Here is a 22,847-nt window from a genome sequence, read left to right on the forward strand (position 1 = left end):
AGTGTGGAAAAACAAAAGTTTCTAAAGTTTTATTGTGCAATAAATAATATAAAACTGATAGTACTAACGGTAAATAAGAAGTGATTATTGACAATAACTATAAATGACCAATACGGACATCTTTTGCAATTATGTATATCAAGAATCTTCTTTAAACGTTTTCCGTGTTGAATGAAACACAAATATTTTGAAATTCTTTATAATTCAATTACAGAAACGTGAAAACAACACAAATTCTTAAGTAGAAACCATTAAACGCAAACAACAGGATATCCTTGCTAATATATCCTTAAAGGTTTCTACTACATTTATCATTAGATTGTCGATAATTACACCTTTGAATAAAGACTTTTCTTTTAATTGCCTCTTTTCATTCAATAGTTGTCACAAAGAAATAAGTGTTCAGAAATCGGTATAAAAAATTCTGCGAGCAGTTTGACACTGACATAGGTGTAATATTAATAAAATATAAATGTGTCAATTAAACCAGTTAAGGAAATGTCTCCATAAATCTTAATAATTTTTCCTAATGTAACATATCTTTATTGAAGTTTATCTATAAAATGATTTCCATATAAGAAACTAATAGAACATTTTTGAAGTTATCAGAACTGTTGGTGATTTATATTGTTTTTTATTACCTAAAGGAGATAATTTATTTTATATTTTTTTACTTCATGTTGATCAATGACATAAATAGTTTTATTAGAAATAATTGTTTTTTCCTGCATATTTCATTTAACTTTTAAACACACATAAATGTTCTATGATGGTAAACATATATACCATTTAGAAAATATAGGTAAACAGAACGATCTATATCGTAAGTCTTTTTTTCTTAAATTACCGAACATAAATTTTCTTCTAGTGCTGTATTCATTAATAGAAGTTACGATTACATACGATTCATATAATATCTGTGATAAATATATAAAAATATAAATTAAATATAAAATTTGCTCTGCGATAAATATGTATACAAATCGGTGTTCACTTCAATTCAAACGTAGTGACAGAATAGCCAACTTTATTTATATTTATGGATGCCTCTAGAAAAAAAATCGTAGTGGGATGCATTCATAATATAACTACGAAAAACGTATCAAAAATTGAGTTTGTATGTTTGTTGTTTATAGAATTTGCTGAGGGAAATTTTTATATAAGATATATACCATTATCTTTATACTGCTGAATTGCGGAGGTTGTACAGTAACTTTTAAAAATACATGCATATTTTGTGGTAAATATATATACAACCTAACTTGTGTACTAAACGTGTACACAATAAAGTCAGTGATTTAAAAAGGAAATATAATATTGTTCTGAAGCTATTTCTTTGTAGCATAATTATGTAATTTACTATTTTTTTTGGAAATAAAGCCACAACTTTTTAAATTAATTCATTGACGGTTTGACTTCCACTTTGGGAGTCGTTATCGAGTATTTACATAGAAGACAGAAAGAGCAAAGGAAATATGGGAACTCTGAAACAAGGAATACATCTCCGAACTACAGAAGCGTACCAAGTGGACTACTACTCATCGTGAAGTGACGGAAAACGCGTTAGTGCTTTTTAAAGAGGACAATTTGCCTCCATTAAGGTGGAAGTTAGGTCGCGTGATTGAACTGATTCGCGGCAGCGATGGTGTAGCAAGAGTTTTTAAGATAAAGACAGACAATGGTATTATTACTCGTTCCTTCGCCAAAGTGTGTCCGTTGCCTATTTCGGACTAAGTTAGTTAAGACATTTGAACAGTTGTTTAGCGGTATTTGTTGGCAGTGTTTGCCAAGGCGGGGGCCATGTTTATGCCCTCTTAATTCCTTTATTTTTGCCTTTTTATGACGTGGCAACGTGGTAGTTTTATACCAATATATCCACATATCACCATGCGATAAACTCAGTCGCCTACAGGCAGTCGGCAAAACAGTTGCTCAAGAAAAGCTTCGTAAAGGCATACGCGTCAAAACACCACGTTATCTTATCGTGCATATCTATTCAAAGTGTCGTGTCGTGTTTATCAAAACTTTAGACAGTTCAAGTGTAACGGACTTATCTTATATTTTACTGTTTAATTTATGTTTCATTTATTTTGTATAAATGGATTATAAAGCGTTTTTATGAAGCACATTTGTTCAGAACACACTGTAACTTTAATCGAACGAAGGTGACATTTTAGAATAAATTGGTAACATTTATTTGACAGTTGCGGTGATGACACTTCATATTTGTTTATATTCTTTACTATAAGTATCTGTTCTATTATATTTACTTTTTTTATTATTTACTTTACTATAAAAAGATCCTCTACTAAAAAATATAATTTTCACCTAATTTTATCACGACTTGGAATAATCGAGGTATCTGACAACTTTTTTAGTTGTTATTGTAGACATATACAAAGAAACCTATGGGCTTCTCCCAAGAGTTCGGAGCCGTTTTTTAATCATTATTAACAATGCAGTGCAAAAACGCTTGCACTGCAAATCTTAAATGATTATAACTTAATTCTTGTTCTCTATTTCTTAAGTTTTTATTTATTTACATTGAATATTAATTTGTTTTGTTGTATAATCCACGTTTACAATAATTATGTGATCTATTTGATTTAAAATGGATTCAGGATTTTTTTATACTTTGGCAAATATCTCAACTTAGATTTCTGGCGTAGATAATGACGTGCAACGGTAAGTAAATTAGACCGACTGTACAGAACTTGAAAGATTTAGCAACTAAACGCCATACTGTTTGTGTGCGCATGCGCGCAGTATTATGAAATTTGACTCTCAATCGCGCCTAAAGAAGTATAACTTCAAAAATCTGAAAAAAATGCAGAGAAGTGTTTATTTAAGGTATTTTTGTCCATACATGGTTTTCGATTTTATAGACGTGAGAGATAAGTAAGTATCTTTAGACTGTCGAATTGCAAAAATTGTGCAGCAACTTTTAAAAATACATGAATTTTCTGTGGTAAATATATTTACCACATGTGTTTTGTACTCAACGTGTACCAAATATGAGTCCGTAATTAAAAAATATATAATCTGAAAAAACCGTTAGTTTCTTTAAGCCCTCTGTTTAAATGGGACACCCCAAACTTGTCCATCATCAGTTGTCCCTATTCATCGCCTTCCTCCTCAAAGCATGCAGTCACTTTTTTTATTAAATTTTTAATAAAATACCATGATGCATTAAAAATTTCGACACCCACGAAATAGTGCGACTCTTCTATTGACCCATTCCTGTTAAACAAGAATGTGTGTGTACTTTGTACGCACGTAAGAAGTTATACTTCTACTACATATTATGTGATTTTTAAAACAATACCAAAAATTTAAAAAAATAAAAGAATAAAACGCACACAAACACATTGAAAAATGCCACAAAGAAAAAATGATTTCTGAACGATAATAATTGTTGGCAAAAATTTTAAATACGCATTTTCTGAAAAAAAAATTATATAACAAATATACTTACAATCATAACATGCATAAAAAAATAAAAAAGTAAAACTTGCATCGGGAATTGAACCCTTGAATTTCGTGCCGCTTTGACTCGTAATCGAAGCGTAGACTCACTCGTCCAATCCCACATTATTTATCATGTGGAAAAATACGGTAACTGAACGTTTTACTGTTTGACAGTTGTTTTGAAAATTAAATTATGTAGGTTAAATTTTGTGGAAGAAAATATAAAAATATAACAAAACAGTAAGAAAACAATATATTAGATGAAGATTGGTAGAACTTTTGTTGGTAATCAAATTAAGTATGTAAATCAAAGCATTACATACCTACTAGATAAATAAATCTACGCCAAAACATCGTAATTTAAAAATAAAAATCGAACCTAATTTGGGATTTCTCTCTAAAATCCGCATTCTTGAGAAAATAAATGTATGTATTTCAACCTAATACAAATGTATAATTACAATATGATTATAATAAAAACTACTTACCAAATTAGAATGAGTTTTCCTTGTCCAAAATAGTCCAAAAGTCCAAAAATATAGGTATATGAAAACTATTTAAAAAGGCAGTATAACTATTAACTAACTTTTGTTTGTTGTTTCTTTTCACACAAATTTTAAAACGCAACAACCATAAATAATCTAACTACAGCTGTGCCACAGCCGCCATATTGAATAATTTTTGACATGTCATTTGAACATGCAATCAGAACAAAGTTATAATGCGCATGCGCCCGGTCGCTAGGTTTTCCCATATAAAAATTTACCCTCTATCGCCGGTAAAGAAGTATAACTTCAAAAATAGCGGCCAGTAATTGTTCGATTTTTTAAGCGGTCCTCGGCTTAGTTTCCTGGGATATAAGATGCTAAGTTTAAGTCTCGTAAATGTTCATTTTTACCTTGGCTTTTCCGTATTACAAGTCATAATTTGTTCCGTCCGATGTTGGTTACATAAATGATTATTATGTGAATTTAATATACATATAAATTCGCATTTATTGATCTCATTTTTTTTGTTTCAGGTATGTTCCGTTGCGTAACGATGATTTAAATACGGTAAGAATAATACAATGTTACTTTTTATGTTGATACGTTTACATAATAGTCCAGGGTAATAATGATTTTCTCGGGACACTCAAAGATCCAGGTTGCTGACTAATTTTTTAGTTATTGTAGACCTAAAGGAAGAAAACCTACCTGTTTCCTGCCTAGAGTTCGCGTCCGTTTTTTAATTATTAACAATTCAGTGCAAAAATCGCGATTTTTTTCGATTTTTTGCACCCCTTTCAAAAGCTAAATAGTTGACATAAAATTACAAAATTTAATTTTTTAGAACATTAAAAAACCTTCAAAATGCCGATTTTTGAAAGTTAAAAAGTTAATTTGTTGCTACGCAAACTGCAAAATAAGCGAAAATCGTTATTTGTTAATAACTTTTACTAAAACTATCTTAGAACTTTATTGTTTTACCCAAAGTTGGATATTGGAGTACTTAACAAACCCTCAAAATTTGAGACTGATCCATTAATTAGTTTAAGAGTTATTCTATTTGTTTATCCCAGAGACCTTTATTTTGCAATAAGATAAGACAAAAAATAATAAAGATAGAGCAATTCTGAGTATGCCAAATGAAAGTAGAAGAGTGATAGTATGAAAATGTATTAAAAAAAGATAAAAAAATGATTAACATAGTCAAGAATCCTAATGCCAAGTTTTTAAAATTTTGTAGTTTATAAACATTTAGAATAGCTTTAAAAATGTTGTCCGTAGAAACAATATTTTTATATATTCGAAAAGATAGTATTTTAACACGAATTTTCAAATAAAAAAAATTTAGCCTGGGCTCATTTGGGACAAAGTTAGCCATATGTTTTTTTTAATTCACAGCTAATTTGTTTATAATAATTAAGGAATCTCATTTAGTCTATTTTAAAGAAGGGGATTTGTATTTTTTCTTAAAAAATTTGCACAAACATTATACCTTCACAGCACCCTCTACGATTTTTCAAAAATGTAGTGCAAACGATTACTAGGGGGAACCTATAAATCCAGCGAGTTGAAATACCGAAAAAGCAATTTCAAACGAATATAATTTGCTGTATCTCCGGATCAACTAAATGGATTTTGATCTTTCTTTTTTTAATTGGTATGTAATTTTTACGTACATTACAAATATGCAATTTGTTTATAAATTTATTAATTAATGTTTGTAATATAAATTTGTTTAAACAATTCTTGGAAAAATATTTTTTTTACAAAAATCTATTTTTTTAATCATAGTATCATTATCAGAGAAAAAGTACAATTTAATAAATAAATGATTTTTATTACATAATTATTTATGGAAGATAATTTATTTATTAAAGTATACCTTAACTTTTTCTATGATTAATAGGGATAGTATGATTAAAATCATGGATTTTTTGGAAAAAATTATTTTTTCAAAAATTGTTTAAACAAATTAGACTGTTTATTAATTAATAAATGTCTAGACAAATTAATGTACAGAAAAATTACATACAAATTAAAAAAAGAACGATCAAAATATATTCAGTATATCCCGAGATATAGAAAATGATAGTAGTTTTAAGTTGCTTTTTTTAGTTTTTGAACTCGTGCATTTGTCGGCTCCCAGCTCCCCCTTCACTTACCACGACTAGTCACCAATTAAACTACATTTTTAAAAATTCGTGTAAAATATGTAAAATTACTTTTTCTACAGACAATATTTTTAAAGTTATTCTAAATGTTTTTAAACTACAAAATTGCACAAATTTGGCATTGGGATTTTTGACTATATTATATATATCTTTTTATCGTTTTTTAGTACATTTTGATAGTATCAGTTTTCTACTTTCATTTGGCATACTCAGAATTGCCTTATCTTCATTATTTTCTGTCATATGTTATTGCAAAATAAAGGTCTCTGGGATAAACAATTAGAATAACACTTAAACTAATTTATGGATCGGTCTCAAATTTTGAGGGTTTGTTAAGTACCCCAATACCCAACTTTGGGTGAAACACTAAAGTTCTAAGGTAGTTTTAGTAAAACTTATTAACCAATAACGATTTTCACTTATTTTGCAGTTTGCGTAGTAGGCCAATCAAGTTAGGTTTTTACTAGACATAACGGAAAAGACAAGGTTTGACAGTTCAAATGTGTAGTATGAGATATTACAAAAAGACTACCATCTTTGGATTCATCAATTTTTTAGTGGAACATTTTTTAAATAAACAATCAAAACGTCAAACTTAGTTTTTTACTCATAACTTAAAAACTTGTTTATTTAGAAATTTGACGTCCACAGTTAACTTTCTCAGAAAAAAAAGATACATCGAATGAGATACGCTAAATAAAAATCGGTTAATAAACAAAAAAGTTATTGCAAAACGGATGACAAAATCACTGTTTTTGAATATAGTTAATAACAATTTTATTGTTTGTTAAAATACATTTTAATATACCCAAAATTGAGGGCACTATGGTGTTTGAATGGTGTGCAAAAAATGGTCCACATGTGTTAAATAGTTTTCGTAAAATTGAATTTGTTTATAAAATTTTTTGAAAAATGAGCTAATTTCTGAGGCTGGTCCAGTTAATATGGCTGCATGTATCTCAATAATCCGGGGCTCATTTCCTTCGTTAAGATGTATACTCACTGCTAATGAAAAAAAAAGTAAAAAAAATTACATATACGTACAAAAAATTATTTGTTAATAAATAGCAGTTTTTAAGCTTATAAACAATTACAATAATTTCGTAGAAATTAGATCAAATTAAATGGCAATAAAAAATACGGAAAGCTGGTTAAAATAATACACAACTTTCAAAAAAAATTTTAGGTCCTACGACCCTTGGGGTCTGAGATAGCCCCTTTTTTTGAAAAAATCACTGTTACGTTAATTAACAACACTAAGAGCTGAAATTAACCAATCTTTTATAAGAAAAGTCATAGTGTTTAACAAAGTTTTTAGTAAGAAAAAATGTTAAAAATTGTTTAAATAGGAGTGTTATAAACACAGAGTATTTTGCGTTCCGAATAAAGTAAAAAATAGCGGGCCTAGTCGACTGACTGAATAGTGGGCGCGGTTGGCGACCGGCATGCGGCAGCAACTATTAAAATTACGTTATCCCGACCACAAAAATCTACTTTAAGGTGAATGACAAATTTTCGTCATTCCTTATGTGTTCGAGGTCTCTGAATCCGAATATGGAGTTAATTTTTTTCTAGAATTAGTGGAACATGTTCAAAAATCAAATTTTATGCAAAAATGCGAAAAATCAATTTTGATGATTTTTCAATTTTAACTCACTGTATTTTTGGTCGCTGTAAATATACCCTTTTGAAAATGTTACTGTGTTATCTTTGAAGCATTTAGATAACAATGAGATTTGTCCAAAATGACTCAACACGTTAAAAGAGAAGTTGTTAATTTTTAAACATTTTGTCGTCAGATTTCGTTAGTTTCATGTTTACTTAAAAAAGTTGAGTGACAAACTTTTTAGTTTATAATTTTAATTAACACAGAAATAAAATATAATTTATGAACAAGTTTTCCAAAAAAATTTAATTTAAAATATGCAATAGGAAAAATGTTATGTGACTTTATAGACGAGCGGCACACCCCAAAAAAAGTTTATTTCTCGAGATACTGATACTAATTTTGGTCATACTTTATATTTCTGATGGTGCTCAAAACTAAAATTAGGGTTGCTTTGAATTTTACGTGGGGGAACATTATCAAAATCGCAACTTTACCCTAAAAATAAAAAAAAATCACGTTTTTTTGAGTTTAATTTGCTACAACTCTGTTCCATTATAATATTTTTTTCTGATATTTTTATACCTATATATTTCTCACCTTTCTGAAGACAATGGGACCTGCTTCAATATTTCTGTCTTGCCGTAAAGAAAGTTATAAATTGTTTGAAGTAAAAGGTGCAGATTCTTGAATTGCAAAGTTTAATCGCAAAAGTTTAGTAACAAAATTTGAAATTTAGCTGTTTTATTAATTTTAAGTTAAAATCTAGAGTACAGAGAACAAAATGTTTTAAAAGTGGTGTAACTTTTAATTTTAAGAAAAACGTGATTTCATCTTTTTTTATTTTTAGGGTAAAATTGCGATTTTGACAATGTTTCCCCATCTAAAATTCAAATTAAAACTCATTTTCGTTTTCAGCACCATAAAAAGTATAAAGTAAGACCAAAATTAGCCATTCACCACACCGTGGTTGATATCTCGAGAACTGAGCGTTTTTTTTGGGGGGAGTAAAAGGTACCACTCGTCTATAAGGTCGCGTAACTTTTTTTCTGTTGCATATTTTGACTTTGTGGCCTTTTTATTGTTATTTTTTTAAATTTATTTATTTAAAATATAATTTTACTAAATAAATGCACAACATAATAATATTCATAAATTCAAGTTTCTACCAAAATATATAAATATAATATTAAGCTTTAAATCCGGTATACTGTCAATGTTAAAAATGAGCTGCAACGATCTAGCGCTAGCGAATGCTAGTCCGCGAATTTATTCTCATTCGGCTGCGCCCATCATTTTTTTTACTTTAGTCGGAACGCAAAATACTCTTTCTTTATAACAATACTGTTTAAACAATTTTTAACATTTTTCTTGCAAAAAACTTTGTTAAAAACTTTGACTTTTCTTATAAAAGATTGGTTAATTTCAGATCTTAGTTAGTCCTGTCGCCAGGGGGGGTACAACGGCCTCGTTAATTCAGATGGACTTACCCAAGTTTTTTTTATGTATTTTGACCCGTAGAACCCGAATTTTTTGGGTAACAGTTGATCCGGATGTCGATAAGATTGTTATAGACCAAGAACTTGAGGAATCAAATAACAGCGATTTTTGGCAAAACAAAACAATATTTTGTATTTTTTGGGTCATTTTAAGCAAAAAATATTTCTACAAGTTTTTTAGTAGGATGCACAGTTTTCGAGATAAACGCGGTTGAACTTTCAAAAAATCGAAAAACTGCAATTTTTAAACCCGAATAACTTTTGATTAAAAAATAAAATAGCAATTCTGCTTAGCGCCTTTGAAAGTTCAAGTCAAATTATGTCGGTTTTGATTATTTGCATTGCTAAAAATTTATTGTGTTATTGTTAAACAAAGCTACAAACAACTAGTGCGTGAGTGATGTTTCTATGATTTCTCATTTAAAATCGAACGAGTAGGTAGAATAGGTACTAGTGCAATCAAGACTATTTCTACGTTACATGCGTTAAAACGCATGTAAAAGCACGGGAAACCCTACGTGTTTATAGCTTTGTTAAACAATAAAAAAATAAATTTTTACCAACGCAAATAATCAAAACCGATATAATTTGACTTAAACTTTCAAATGCGGTAAGCAGACTTGCTATTTTATTTTTTAATCAAAAGTTATTCGGGTTCAAAAATTGCAATTTTTCGATTTTTTTAAAGTTCAACCGCGTTTATCTCGAAAACTGTGCATCCTACGAAAAAACTTGTAGAAATATTTTTTACTTAAAATGGCCCAAAAAATACAAAATATTGTTTTGTTTTGCCAAAAATCGCTGTTATTTGATTCCTCAAGTTCTTGGTCTATAACAATCTTATCGACATCCGGATCAACTGTTACCCAAAAAATTCGTGTTCTACGGGTCAAAATACATAAAAAAAACTTGAGTAAGTCCATCTGAATTAACGAGGCCGTTGTACCCCCCCCTGGCGACAGGACTAAGTGTTGTTAATTAACGTAACAGTGATTTTTTCAAAAAAAGGGGCTATCTCAGACCCCAAGGGTCGTAGGACCTAAAAATTTTTTTTAGAAGTTGTGTATTTTAACCAGCTTTTAGTATTTTTTATTGCCATTTAATTTTATCTAATTTCTACGAAATTATTGTAATTGTTTATAAGCTTAAAAACTGCTATTTATTAACAAATAATTTTGTGTACGTATATGTAATTTTTTTTACTTTTTTTTTTCATAGGGTATTAGTATACATCTTAACGAAGGAAATGAGTCCCTGATTATTGTGATACATTCAGCCATATTAACTGGACCAGCCTCAGAACTTAGCTCGTTTTTCAAAAAATTTTATAAACAAATTAAATTTTGCAAAAACTATTTAACAGATCTGGACCATTTTTTGCACACCATTCAAACACTCCAATGCCCTCAAGTTTAGGTATATTTAAACATATTTTAATAAACAATAAAATTGTTATTAACAATATTCAAAAACAGTGATTTTGTTGTCCGTTTTGCAATAACTTTTTTGTTTATTAACCGATTTTAATTTAGTGTATCTCATTCGATGTATCTTTTTTTTCTGAAAAAGTTACCTGTGGACGTCAAATTTCTAAATAAACAAGTTTTTAAGTTATGAGCAAAAAACTAAGTTTGACGTTTTGATTGTTTATTTAAAAAATGTTCCACTAAAAAATTGATGAATCCAAAGATGGTAGCCTTTTTGTAATATCTCATACTACATATTCCAACTGTCAAACCTCGTCTTTTCAATTATGTCGAAAAACGGCTTATTTTTTACTAACTTGATTGGTCTATAGCAACAAATTAACTTTTTAACTTTCAAAAATCGGCATTTTGAAGGTTTTTAATGTTCTAAAAAATTAAATTTTGCAATTTTATGTCAACTATTTAACTTTTGAATGGGGTACAAAAAATCGAAAAAATCGCAATTTTTGCACTTAATTGTTAATAATTAAAAAACGGACGCGAACTCTAGGCAAGAAATAGGTAGGTTTTCATCCTATAGGTATACAATAACTAAAAAAGTAGTCAGCTACCTGGATCTTTGAGTGTCTCGAACATGGTCTATAAGTAGAAAGCTTATTACCCTGGTCTATAAGTAGAAACTTTTATGGTCATTTGATTGTACAGGAAAAAAAGTAAGTTTGTTAATATTAAAAACACCATTATCAACACTACCAACCAAACCACTTATCTTTTTCCCTCAGGAGTCTGGAAACCCAATTCTAACGATGTGTTGCAGCGCGTGTTGAAGCGCGCTTCACCAGTTTACCAACTTAAACGTCGGCAAAGAGAGACAGAAATATATGGTGAAAAGGAAAAAGAACACGGTTCACACCCCAAAGTACTGTAAGATTAATAAATATTTACTTTTATGATAGAACTATTCAGGGCGGCTGCAAACAAGATTAAATGGGCAAATGTAATGGCCAACGTCCTTAAGGTATGGTTTGAAATCAACATATCAAGCACATTTTTGTGAATTTTTTTCGAAGCTATGGTACTTAAATAAACATATAAAGTACAATTCAAAGAATATTTAGAAAAAAATTCAATGCAAAATATTGAAAAGTAAGCCATTGGTGACAAATTTTGACAGGCAGCTCACAAAAAAATGGATTTTGCGGTGGACATCAGAACTCGTCACTAGATCATACGAAACAAAAAATTCAAAAAGATTTAATTAGCTTATGAGTTTCACGAGGTCACAAGGTCACAACGTCGAGTTTTTTTATTTTTAATGATTTTTGAATTTTTGGTATCACTCAGAAATCAAAAAAATGAAATATTTGGTAAAATGTTTGTGAAAATCAACAGATTTATTATTGTTGAACAAAAAAATAAGCAAAAAAAAGAAAAATATCTCGACCACCGCGTTTGAAAACGCAGTTTTGAGAAAAATGCGTTTAAAGTTTTGACAACTGCATCTTCATCTTCTTATTTGTCTGCCAAATCGTAAATTGATGCACATTGGAATATGTTTTTTGAATCGAGAAGTAATCTACAAAAGAGAAGCGTCACTACGCTCAAGCGTGCTGGCGCGAAGTCGCGGCAAAGCGAGTCGAAGGTAGAGATATTCTTGCACTTTTATTTGAAATAATAAAACAAAATTAAATATTTCAAACCATACCCCCCCCCCCCCGAGGATAAATCACCGTAAGAAGAAAATGATAAAATCAGTCGGACCATCATGTCTCCAAGAATATCAAGGCATACCGTCAGTGTGGGCGGTAGAAATTATATATTTAGAAATTAAAAATAGATGCCAAAGGCCATATCCATACGGATTTTTATCCATCATCATCAATGGTGCCACAGCCCTATGAAAGAGCCTCGACCTTCCCAAGTCTATTACGCCAGTCAGTCCTATCCATTGCTGCGCCTATTTTTCTCCCATCCTCATCTACACCATCCTTTCACCTGAGTTTTGGCCTACCCCTATTTCTGCTTCCCACAGGTTGTGACATAAGGATTCTTCTAGGAGGGTTGTTCTTGCTAGATGTCCTACCCATCTTAGTCTTCCTATTCTTATAAGAGATACTTATAAGACTTATGTCTTTACCACCAAATATATGTTTATATTTGCGGTATACCTCGTAGTTATCCCTCCTCCTCCAAACACCATTTTCACAGATGCCACCGAATATTCTTCTCAGGATCTTTCGTTCAAATATAAGCAGAAGGTTTTCATCTGCCTTGGAGATGGTCCATGTCTCCGTTTTTATCCATCACTTGAATTTTTTAATAAGAATGTAACTCGTAACGTATTTTGTTAACATGTAAAGGGTTTTCAGAGAAAACGTTCTCTGATTTAGATGTGGCCCTTTGAGGGTTTTTTTAAATAAATAGGAATTATTTCCTAACTATTTCCTAATTATTTCCTATAGGAACCTTTTAAAGGAATTAAACATTTTTTTCAGATTAATGGTATACAGCTCTACAGGAAAGTTTTTCCTTGTGGATTTTTTAATTAATAGTTTTTTAAAGGTACACAAGCTCGCTTTTGTTCTGTAACAGCAGATATTTTTTGTCCATTATCAGATGTTTTCCTCTTCAGTGACAAACGGAGCACTTTCAACTAGTTTTAAACAAATGGGAAAGTTTAGAGAAGTGATAAGATCGTAAATCTTAATCATAATCAACCGTTTTAATGCGTTCCCTTTCATTCCGTTAAAATAAGTAATTATTTTGACGGTAAGTGTTCTTGAAATTGTCCCATCACGCAATTATTTTTTCTTGATTAATTTCTGTATTGTTCCGATCTCCCAGCGTGTGACCTTGCCTAATTAGTTATTGTAATTGTAACAGTGCCGCATGAACAATACACGAATATTACATTGTTTTCGGTTAAAATTCGCACAGTTGTAAAATATTTGATTGTATATTACGATTAACGTCTGGGACTGACTAGTAACTCTTGAGTGTTTATTAGTGACAACAATGAAAAGCAACGTCTAAATTTTACGCTAGAGTTAGCTTTTGAAGTGCGTATCTATCGATGAGTTAAGATTCACACCATATTTCAAGCGTAAAATTCCTTATTCCTTCAGTAAGTACTAATAAATTAGAAATATCGTAAGGCAAAAACAAATATCAAAATTGAAGACGAAAGTGGATAAAGGTGAAAAATGTTTGATGTTGTCTTCTGCTGTTTTCCTGATATAGAAGCAAAATTAAATTATTAGATCTCAAACCTTTAAATGTGACAGTAATCTATGCACATAACATACGTTTATTTTTTATTAGAGATACGCGACTGAAGGAAACGATAAAATCAGCAACATTGCTTATGCGCATGAGATGCATTGCCGCTGTAAAATCGACGAATGATTGAGTAAATAGTAAATCTGCGCGACTCGGGCAGAGACATGTTAACAATAGACCAGGCTAGTTATATGCCACTCAATGCATCGGGGTGTAACGCCAATATCAAGTACGGTGGTCTACAGTTCGTCTAATTTACTTACCGTTGCACGTCATTATCTACGCCAGAAATCTAAGTTGACATAGTTGCCAAAGTATAGAAAAATCCTGAATCCATTTTAAATCAAATAGATCACATAATTATTGTAAACATGGATTATATACAACAAAACAAATTAATATTCAATGTAAATAAATAACTTTAGAAATGGTAGAAAAACAAATACTTACAGTAAAGAATATAAACAAATATGAAGTGTCATCACCGCAACTGTCAAATAAATGTTACCAATTTATCCTAAAATGTCACCTTCGTTCGATTACAGTTACAGTGTGTTCAGAGCAAATGTGCTTCATAAAAACGCTTTATAATGCATTTATACAAATTAAATGAAACATATTATTGTGTATTTCTTTAGGTTAACATTAATAGAAATCTTCAAATATTATTTCTACGCATATATAATAAAATATGTCTAGTGGCTGTAATTCCAATGTACTAGGCAAAATGAATCTAAAAACGAACACACCTACCGCCTAAATATTTCGTGTTGGTATCATGTGACGTCCCAGGCTATGACGCGCATGACGTCCAACGGTAAGTAAATTAGACGAAGTATAGCTATCTTCGTCTGTCGTGCGAGTGTGAGCGTATCTACCAAGAGGTGGGAGTAATGGAACGACACAGATACAGAGGCGGTCGCCATCATATGCTAGAGAGAGAAAGTTAAGCGACAGTAGAGAGATAGATATATAGACCACCGACTTGAACTGCTCCGCGTTGCGCTATTTTTCGGACTTGGCCTTATATACGCGTTATTATATCTATGGACAAGAGTGTGGGAATGTGGGATCCGGGGAAACATTATTGCCATGTATTGGGTGTACTCCTAGATCTAATTTAAAATTAACCACACGGTATGAACAAACGAGATATCAATCCAAGAGCAAGCCTCCAAAGTACAATAAACTACACCCCACAAAATACGTATTATTTGTACAGTCATTCTAGATAATTTTATCTAATTTTAACACCTCTGTTGGTGATAATATAGTATTAAGGCTAAAACAACAATGAACAATGTAACGAAAATGTTAATGTGAAAATGAAATCAGAGAAATCTTTTGACAGACTTCTATGGTACCAAGACCGTCCTTCGCTCCAAGATGGAGTTTCACCGAAATCGGAGGTAATAGTTGATTTTTACCTACATACACTCTAGTAATAAATATTATTCTCGATTTATCTTGCATTTTTTGTTCCCAATAATAATGTTTTTTACCAACCAAAAATCATATTTTTTTTTTGCCATTTATTGGTTGATCAGAATTTTATTTCGTTATTTTTTTTACAAATTTATAAGACATAGATATGCCATTAAAAAAAGAAGTGAATACTTTTTATAGATTCGATTATATTTGGTTCGATTAAATTCGATTATTAGATTTAATTTTAATTTTATTTTATTTTATTTAAGGGGGAAATAGGTTTAGGAGCCCTATTTTGCATATTTTTTAAGAATTTGTTTTAGGTAGAATTTTTTTTTTGTTTTTGCAACTTTGGGATCATTTTCTACATATTCTAAAGTATATGTCCAAATTTTTTTTAGTTATTATATTTAAAATGGAGCAGTTTTAGGCCGCCACCCATGGACGTTCGCTGCACGAACATGTCGCTTGCGTGACATGTAGAGGTCGTAATTTACGCCTAAAATCAAAAATCCAAAAATTTTTACGTTTATTACAAGTTTCTCTTCGATATGAACCTCAAATCGGCTAAAAAATAAAAAATTTGAAAAATTACGCAAGTTTGAAAAAAAAACCATCAATTTTTAACGTTTTTTTTTTCAGTTATTTGCCCTTAAAATACACTTAAAACCCATCTTTTATTCCGATTGGAGGTTCATATCGAAGACAATTTAATAACGAACAATAATTACTTTGTTTTTTTAAAATTGGTTTATTATTTTTTGAGCTAGACGTCACGCAAGCCGAAAAAAAGTCGTTTCGAGAAAAACGCGTTTGAAAAAAATCTCATAGATTGCGCTCCGTATAATTCTCATAATTTGGGAAAGACTTCGAATTTTGCTTTGAAATTTTCAGAACACATTCTTGAATAGTAATACTATCGATTCATGCTAGTTCCAAATATTCGAAATTTTGAAACCTCTAAACCTATTTCCCCCCTTAATCAACACATACAGGATTGAAACCACTTCGAACCCAGTCAGTAATAGAAAAATCCGAATCTATATCTGATTTTACCATAGGAAAATGTGTCGCAATCGGAAAAACTGAACAAATAAACCCCTACAGTGTTAAAACCACCCCGAAGCAGGTCAATAATTGAAATAATTGGAAAGTCGGATATATATTTAGTTTTAGTATGAAACGATGTGCCGCTCTATTTCTTTTTTCGAAAAACTGAACAAACATGTAACGGATTTTGATAAGAGCTATGACCTTAAAAATTTCACATGTATCGCACTATTTGAACAAATCACCCCTTTACGGCTGAAACCACCCCGAAGCCACCCAATAATTTAAAATCGGGATTTTTACTTAAAATCGCCCTGAAACCAGTCAAACAACAGATAATTCCGGATATGTACTTTGTTTACTAAGAAAATTAAAATAAGTATACGTATAGATCAGGGGTCACCAATTAGCGGACCGCGGTCCTCATCCGGACCGTGAGCTAGTTTTGTGCGGACCGTCAATAAATTCAGAATATACCTAATGTTTGGCAATTTTGAAAATGTTTGGCCATGAAATTGTGTACTATGTTTGGCTCAACTTATGAGTGCGAAGCCGCTTTATCAAGAATGAACTTTCATAAAAATCGGTAGAGATCTCACTTAACAGATGAATATCTCAACTCCCTAATGAGACTCAGTTGCACTAAACTCACTCCAAACTTCAGATAGGTTGTACATAAAAAAATGTCATTTTTCTCTCTGATAATTTAATTTTGTAAAGAGTTTTCTCCCTTATTGTTATACTTACTACTCATTAATGTTGAAATTAAGTAAGCTGTAATATAAAATTGTCATGTGCATTTTTTTATATTCATTTCCTCTCTACTATATTTTAAGTAGGAGTACTTTTCAGTTGTGCGTTTAATTAAAATAATTTTCAGATTTAATAAGTTTGCAACATACACCTTGCATTGAAACTAATGTAGAAAAGATAACATGTTAATTAGCATTTTGTACTATGATTATTTATTTTAAATTCCTCAGTTTCCTTTCTACAAAATTGAAAATGTCTAAAAACTTTATTAGCATTCAAAATATACATTCCTTATTTTTAAATTATTCTCAGTAACAATTTACAATACTGCTGTTTTCAAAATATACTGATAATAACATCAAAGCAATACACAATGAATTTATATGTTATTTATTGTACCAGGAAAACTTACAGAAAAGTATACAGTAACCAAAAAACAATCAGATATTATTAGTTTTCCTTTCCATATTAGTCCATGTGTGAGGCCACTTTCGTATGAAAAATGTTTCTGACTCGATTTCTTTGCGGATTCCTGTTAAAAAATGTCCCCTTCAAACAAATCAGAAGGGTGCCGGGTGAAACAATTTTTTAAGCAAATTCAAAATTACTTTTTTGCCTCGAAAAATGTATTTTTAGGTTACTTGGGTAATTATAAACAATAAAGATCTCCTGTCATATTTCTGAAATGTTGATAGTTTTCGAGTTATAAGCGATTTAAAATCTGAAAAATGCGAAAATATACATTTGCGATGCTTGAAAACTCTGAAGTTTTAATAAAATGACTGATCGTTTTTATTTAAGATGACCCAAAAATGCTAAAAACATGTTTTCTCGGGTAAAAAAGGTTTTAAATTTGTTAAAAAAAATATTAAACAATTTCTACCCAAAAATTTCGCCCGGCACCCTTCTGATTTGTTTATAGGGGATATTTTTTAACAAGAATCCACAAAGAAACCGAATCAGAACAGTCAGACAAAGGCAGCATAAATCCGGACCCCGGAAGTGTCATAGGTTTTCGAAACGGACCCTCAGGAAAACTAATTGGTGACCCCTGGTATAGATAATGTATATTACGGTACACCGCAAGGTTGCCACTCGCGTCACGATTTTTAAATGACGCCAAACACGATTTTAGTCCCGTCAAAATTCCATGTCGAGCGATAAGAAGTATTCATTCCAAAAAAAAACTGCTAATATTATCGAAGCAATTTTTTCCACGTCACTTTATAACAAAATACCTATGTGAGAGTCACGGGTGCCACCACGATGCCGATGCAGTGGGTGTTCACTGTTCAGTTACCGCACGTTATTGGTCTGGGATTAAAAACTACTATTCATAGGTTCAAAATAACCGAATTTGTAAGTCTCTACCTTAGATATATCAGAAGTACCCATATACCTTGCAAGATTCTCTAAACTGAAAATCAAGTACAAGCCATAAGAAACATGCTAATCAATATTTAATTCCAAATACGTTGAAAAGGAAGTTATTTCGACATTCACGTGCCTTTGACTTACGTTATGTATCATGTTTGCAATGACCAACAGAACGTGACACTGATAGACTACCCATACCCATTATGGTCTAAGAGCTAGCAACGTTTTCGAGCAACTATTTTAAGACGGCTGATTCTTTAATATTTCCCTATGAATCCTAGAACACCTTACCGGCCATCTGGCTACTGAGACAGGTTGCGTTCATTACTGCGCAGCGCATCTGTGCAGGTAAATATATCGAATTTAAAATTATTTTAAGACGAAAAATTTTTTTGCCATTACTTTTTAAACATTATTAGAAATATGAATTATAATTGCCAGACATTTCTGTGGTTGCTAAATACGTGCCAGACGCTATAGTCTAAATGGCTCTCAACGTTTTCGAGAAAGTATTTTAAGACAGCTGATTCTTTAATATATTATTCTCTATGAATCCTCGAACACCTTCCCGGCCATCTGGCTACTGAGACAGGTTGCGTTCATTACTGCGCAGCATACCTGTACAGGTAAATATATCGAGTTTAAAATTATTTTTTACTTTTTTTTTTCCTGTTTTTACTTTCCTGATATGATGTTGCTTTCATGTTTTCTGTGTACAAAGAAGCTGACGCCTCCCGTTGTTTCAGTTTTACTACCGACCTGATAGAATAAATGACCTGATGTCAGGTTTTTCAGGCTTTCTCTCGCTGTTTTACCTCTCTATCGCCTATCGCGTCCCATTTAATTTTCGACATAGTAACATTTTTAGGCTATTGATTATATTCAAAATAAGATAGCTAAAAGGAACTACAACGTTAACGGGGTTTTATTATTTCATATGGTCAATGGACATCTATATATGAAAAAACCGCGGAGTGCTACCATTTAAAGGGGTGCGTTTTTGAGAAATGGGTGAATTAGTCCCTGGGCACAGGTTACATTAGGGTGAGTTCTATGCACGAGACGAAAAATTTTTTTGCCATTACTTTTTAAACATTATTAGAAATATAAATTATAACTGCCAGGCATTTCTGTGGTTGCTAAATATGCGCCAGACGCTATTTTTTATAAATAATAATTGAAAAATTTAAATCATTTTAGTATGTCTGAAATTTTAATATTATGTTATTTACACATAAATAAATGCAAAATTAATTTGCCAGACATTAACTCGGTTGCAGTAATCAGCCAGATGGATTTAAAATCATTTAAAATTATATATATTTTCATCAAAACGTACGCTGGCTGTGTTAAGAAATAAGACAAACAAAAGATTCAGGTAAATATATTTGAAATTAGTTTAAGACAAAAAAATTTTTTGTCATTACTTCTCAAACAATATTAGAAACATGAATTATAATTGCCAGACATTTCTGTAGTTGCTAAATGCGCGCCAGACGCTATTTATTATAAATAATAATAGAAAAATGTAAATCATTTTAGTATGTCTGTAATTTTAATATTATATTATTAACACATAAATAAATGCAAAATTAATTTGCCAGACATTAACTCGGTTGCAGTAATCAGCCAGATGCATTTAAAATCATTTAAAATGATATATATTTTCATCAAAACGTACGCAACTTTATCGATAAGATCATTTTCTTCAAGTGTCACAATATCTTCATCTTCCAATAAATGACTATTTTTATGCATAATAATTTTTACTTCTTTTTTGTTACAATCTTAATTTGCTTAAAATGTGTTAATATTTTTTCTTCAAGCTGATTATTTGTAATTACATGGACATCTGCATCAGGTTGAAGTGTTAACTCTTCTTGTAATTCGTCGTTGTACGTGTCACAAAGAGAAGCTAATAACAGATATTTATTTTTTGCTACTACTGTTTCTTCAATTATGGACACAATTTTTTTAAAAATATTCATGTGGATATCTCTCACATTGTGCCAGGAGGTACGTGTAGTATCAGAAATAATTTTTTTATATTTATTTAAATATTCCAATTCACATGAATGATGATAAAAAATTAAACTATTTAAGGTTCTACTATCATTAATTTTTTTTAATAATTCCTGATTTTGTAATTTTGTTACCCACTCTGTTATTTTATCATATATCTTAACATCATTACAGGAGTGTAGAATTTGTTTCTTACACTTCAATTGTTTTCTATCTTTTCCACAATAAAAACATATTCTTTTATTACCTGTGTCTGTTGACTGATGATCATCAATCGGCGGGATTTCAGGACAAAAGTTTGTTTCTTGGAAATTTGAACTGGTACATGAACTTGAAGAAGCCAAGTCATATGCCACTGTTTCACTTATACTAATTCAAGTTTTTGGTAATAATGTCTTAGAACTAGATGTATCAGAAAAACCGGTCGACGATAAATTGGAAAATTCATCACTATCTAAAACAGTGTCACTCACACTTCATAGCGAAGAACTTGATGTATGACGAAGATTTGACAAAACTGAATTAATGTCAGATATGTTACGATACTTAGCCATTAAGGTTGCAAAAGAATTGTAACATTTTTTATGGTATCCATCAGTGCTGTTCACTTGGTCCGGTAACTGTACATTATTATATTTTAAATTGTATTTCATACGCGCACTCAAAACTTCTTTACACTTTAACAGTTTTTCATCCACAAAAGTTATTATATTCTCGTTTTTTTCCTTGCAAAACACACATTGTATTTTATTTGCCATTATATTGTATCACAATTACTTTTCACTAAATAGAAACTCGACAAGAATCGTTAACAAACTGTGAATTTATTGCGACTGTGACTGGCCCGGCGCACATGGATTCGCTCCCAACCCCTATAAAACCACTTTTATTGTACACGAGTTGGCTCCGAAACTCATACCCGAAAGTTAAGTTATGACCGAAGGGTTAGGTCTTCCTACCTGAACCCGGGAGCGAATCCATGTGCAGCCGACTGGCCATCTTAATAACATGTGCGGACAACATTCACCCCCGAAATTGTCGTATCTTTTGTTTGTCTAGTTTCTTAACCCAAGCAGCGATCGTTTTGCTGAAAATACCGGCGCACATGGATTCGCTCCCAACCCCTATAAAACCACTTTTATTGTACACGAGTTGGCTCCGAAACTCATACCCGAAAGTTAAGTTATGACCGAAGGGTTAGCTCTTCCTACCTGTACCCGGGAGCGAATCCATGTGCAGCCAAGTTAAGTTATGACCGAAGGGTTAGGTCTTCCTACCTGAACCCGGGAGCGAATCCATGTGCAGCCGAAAATACACATTATTTTTATGATTTTAAATCCATCTGGCTGATGAATGCAACCGAATTAATGCCTGGCACATTAATTTTGCATTTATTTATGTGTAAATAATATAATATTAAAATTTCAGACATACTAAAATGACTTAAATTTTTCAATTATTATTTATAAAAAATAGCGTCTGGCGCATATTTAGCAACCACAGAAATGCCTGGCAATTATAATTCATATTTCTAATAATGTTTAAAAAGTAATGGCAAAAAAATTTTTCGTCTTAAAATAATTTTAAATTCGATATATTTACCTATACAGGTGCGCTGCGCAGTAATGAACGCAACCTGTCTCAGTAGCCAGATGGGCGGTGAGGTGTTCAAGGAAGCATAGGGAATAATATATTAAAAAACTAAGTGTCTTAAAATCACTGTTTTCCCGACGTTGCTAGCTCTTGGTCCATTACTACCTGAGTTATTCTTTGTTGTGTGCTTTGTTTAACAAGGCGAGTCCCACTAGCACTAAGAATATATTTTTATAGGTAACAAAATTTTTACTAAAAGTAATACAAAACTATTTAATTATACTATCGTCTGTTTTTAAACCAAGAGGAGTAATTCAAATTTACCTAGTAGGTACGCTCCTTCATTTAATCACAAACTACGATTAAATGAAGAAAATTTAAGTTGGGCGAATAAAATTGTATCTTAGTTACACAGGACTGTTAGTCCTTGGGCCCACCAATTTACAAAATATATTACCTCCCTCATAAGACTCTTTTTATTCAGTTATTCATGTCAAGTCGGACAACTTTTCTACTTCGGAAAACTTTGGGAGGGTAAAAATATAGAGTCTAAACTTTGGTGTTTCCGATAACTGGAGGATCCTTAAAAATTTATCGGACAATATTACCAGTAAATTGTAAGTATTTTTGTCAAAGAATCCTGCAAACAAACATTTATGACTCCATAGTGCGCTCCCATATGGGAA

The 22,847-nt window shown here is 31.2% G+C and overlaps 1 protein-coding gene across 1 annotated transcript in view; it reads left to right on the forward strand.

Moving 5' to 3' along the window:
• The window catches only part of LOC114343449 (N-alpha-acetyltransferase 16, NatA auxiliary subunit), a 504,210-nt gene that overhangs the window by 267,848 nt on the left and 213,515 nt on the right, over positions 1 to 22,847 (forward strand). The window lies entirely within an intron of this gene.

This window comes from Diabrotica virgifera, chromosome 5 (assembly GCF_917563875.1).
Source record: "Diabrotica virgifera virgifera chromosome 5, PGI_DIABVI_V3a".
Lineage (NCBI taxonomy): Eukaryota > Metazoa > Arthropoda > Insecta > Coleoptera > Chrysomelidae > Diabrotica > Diabrotica virgifera.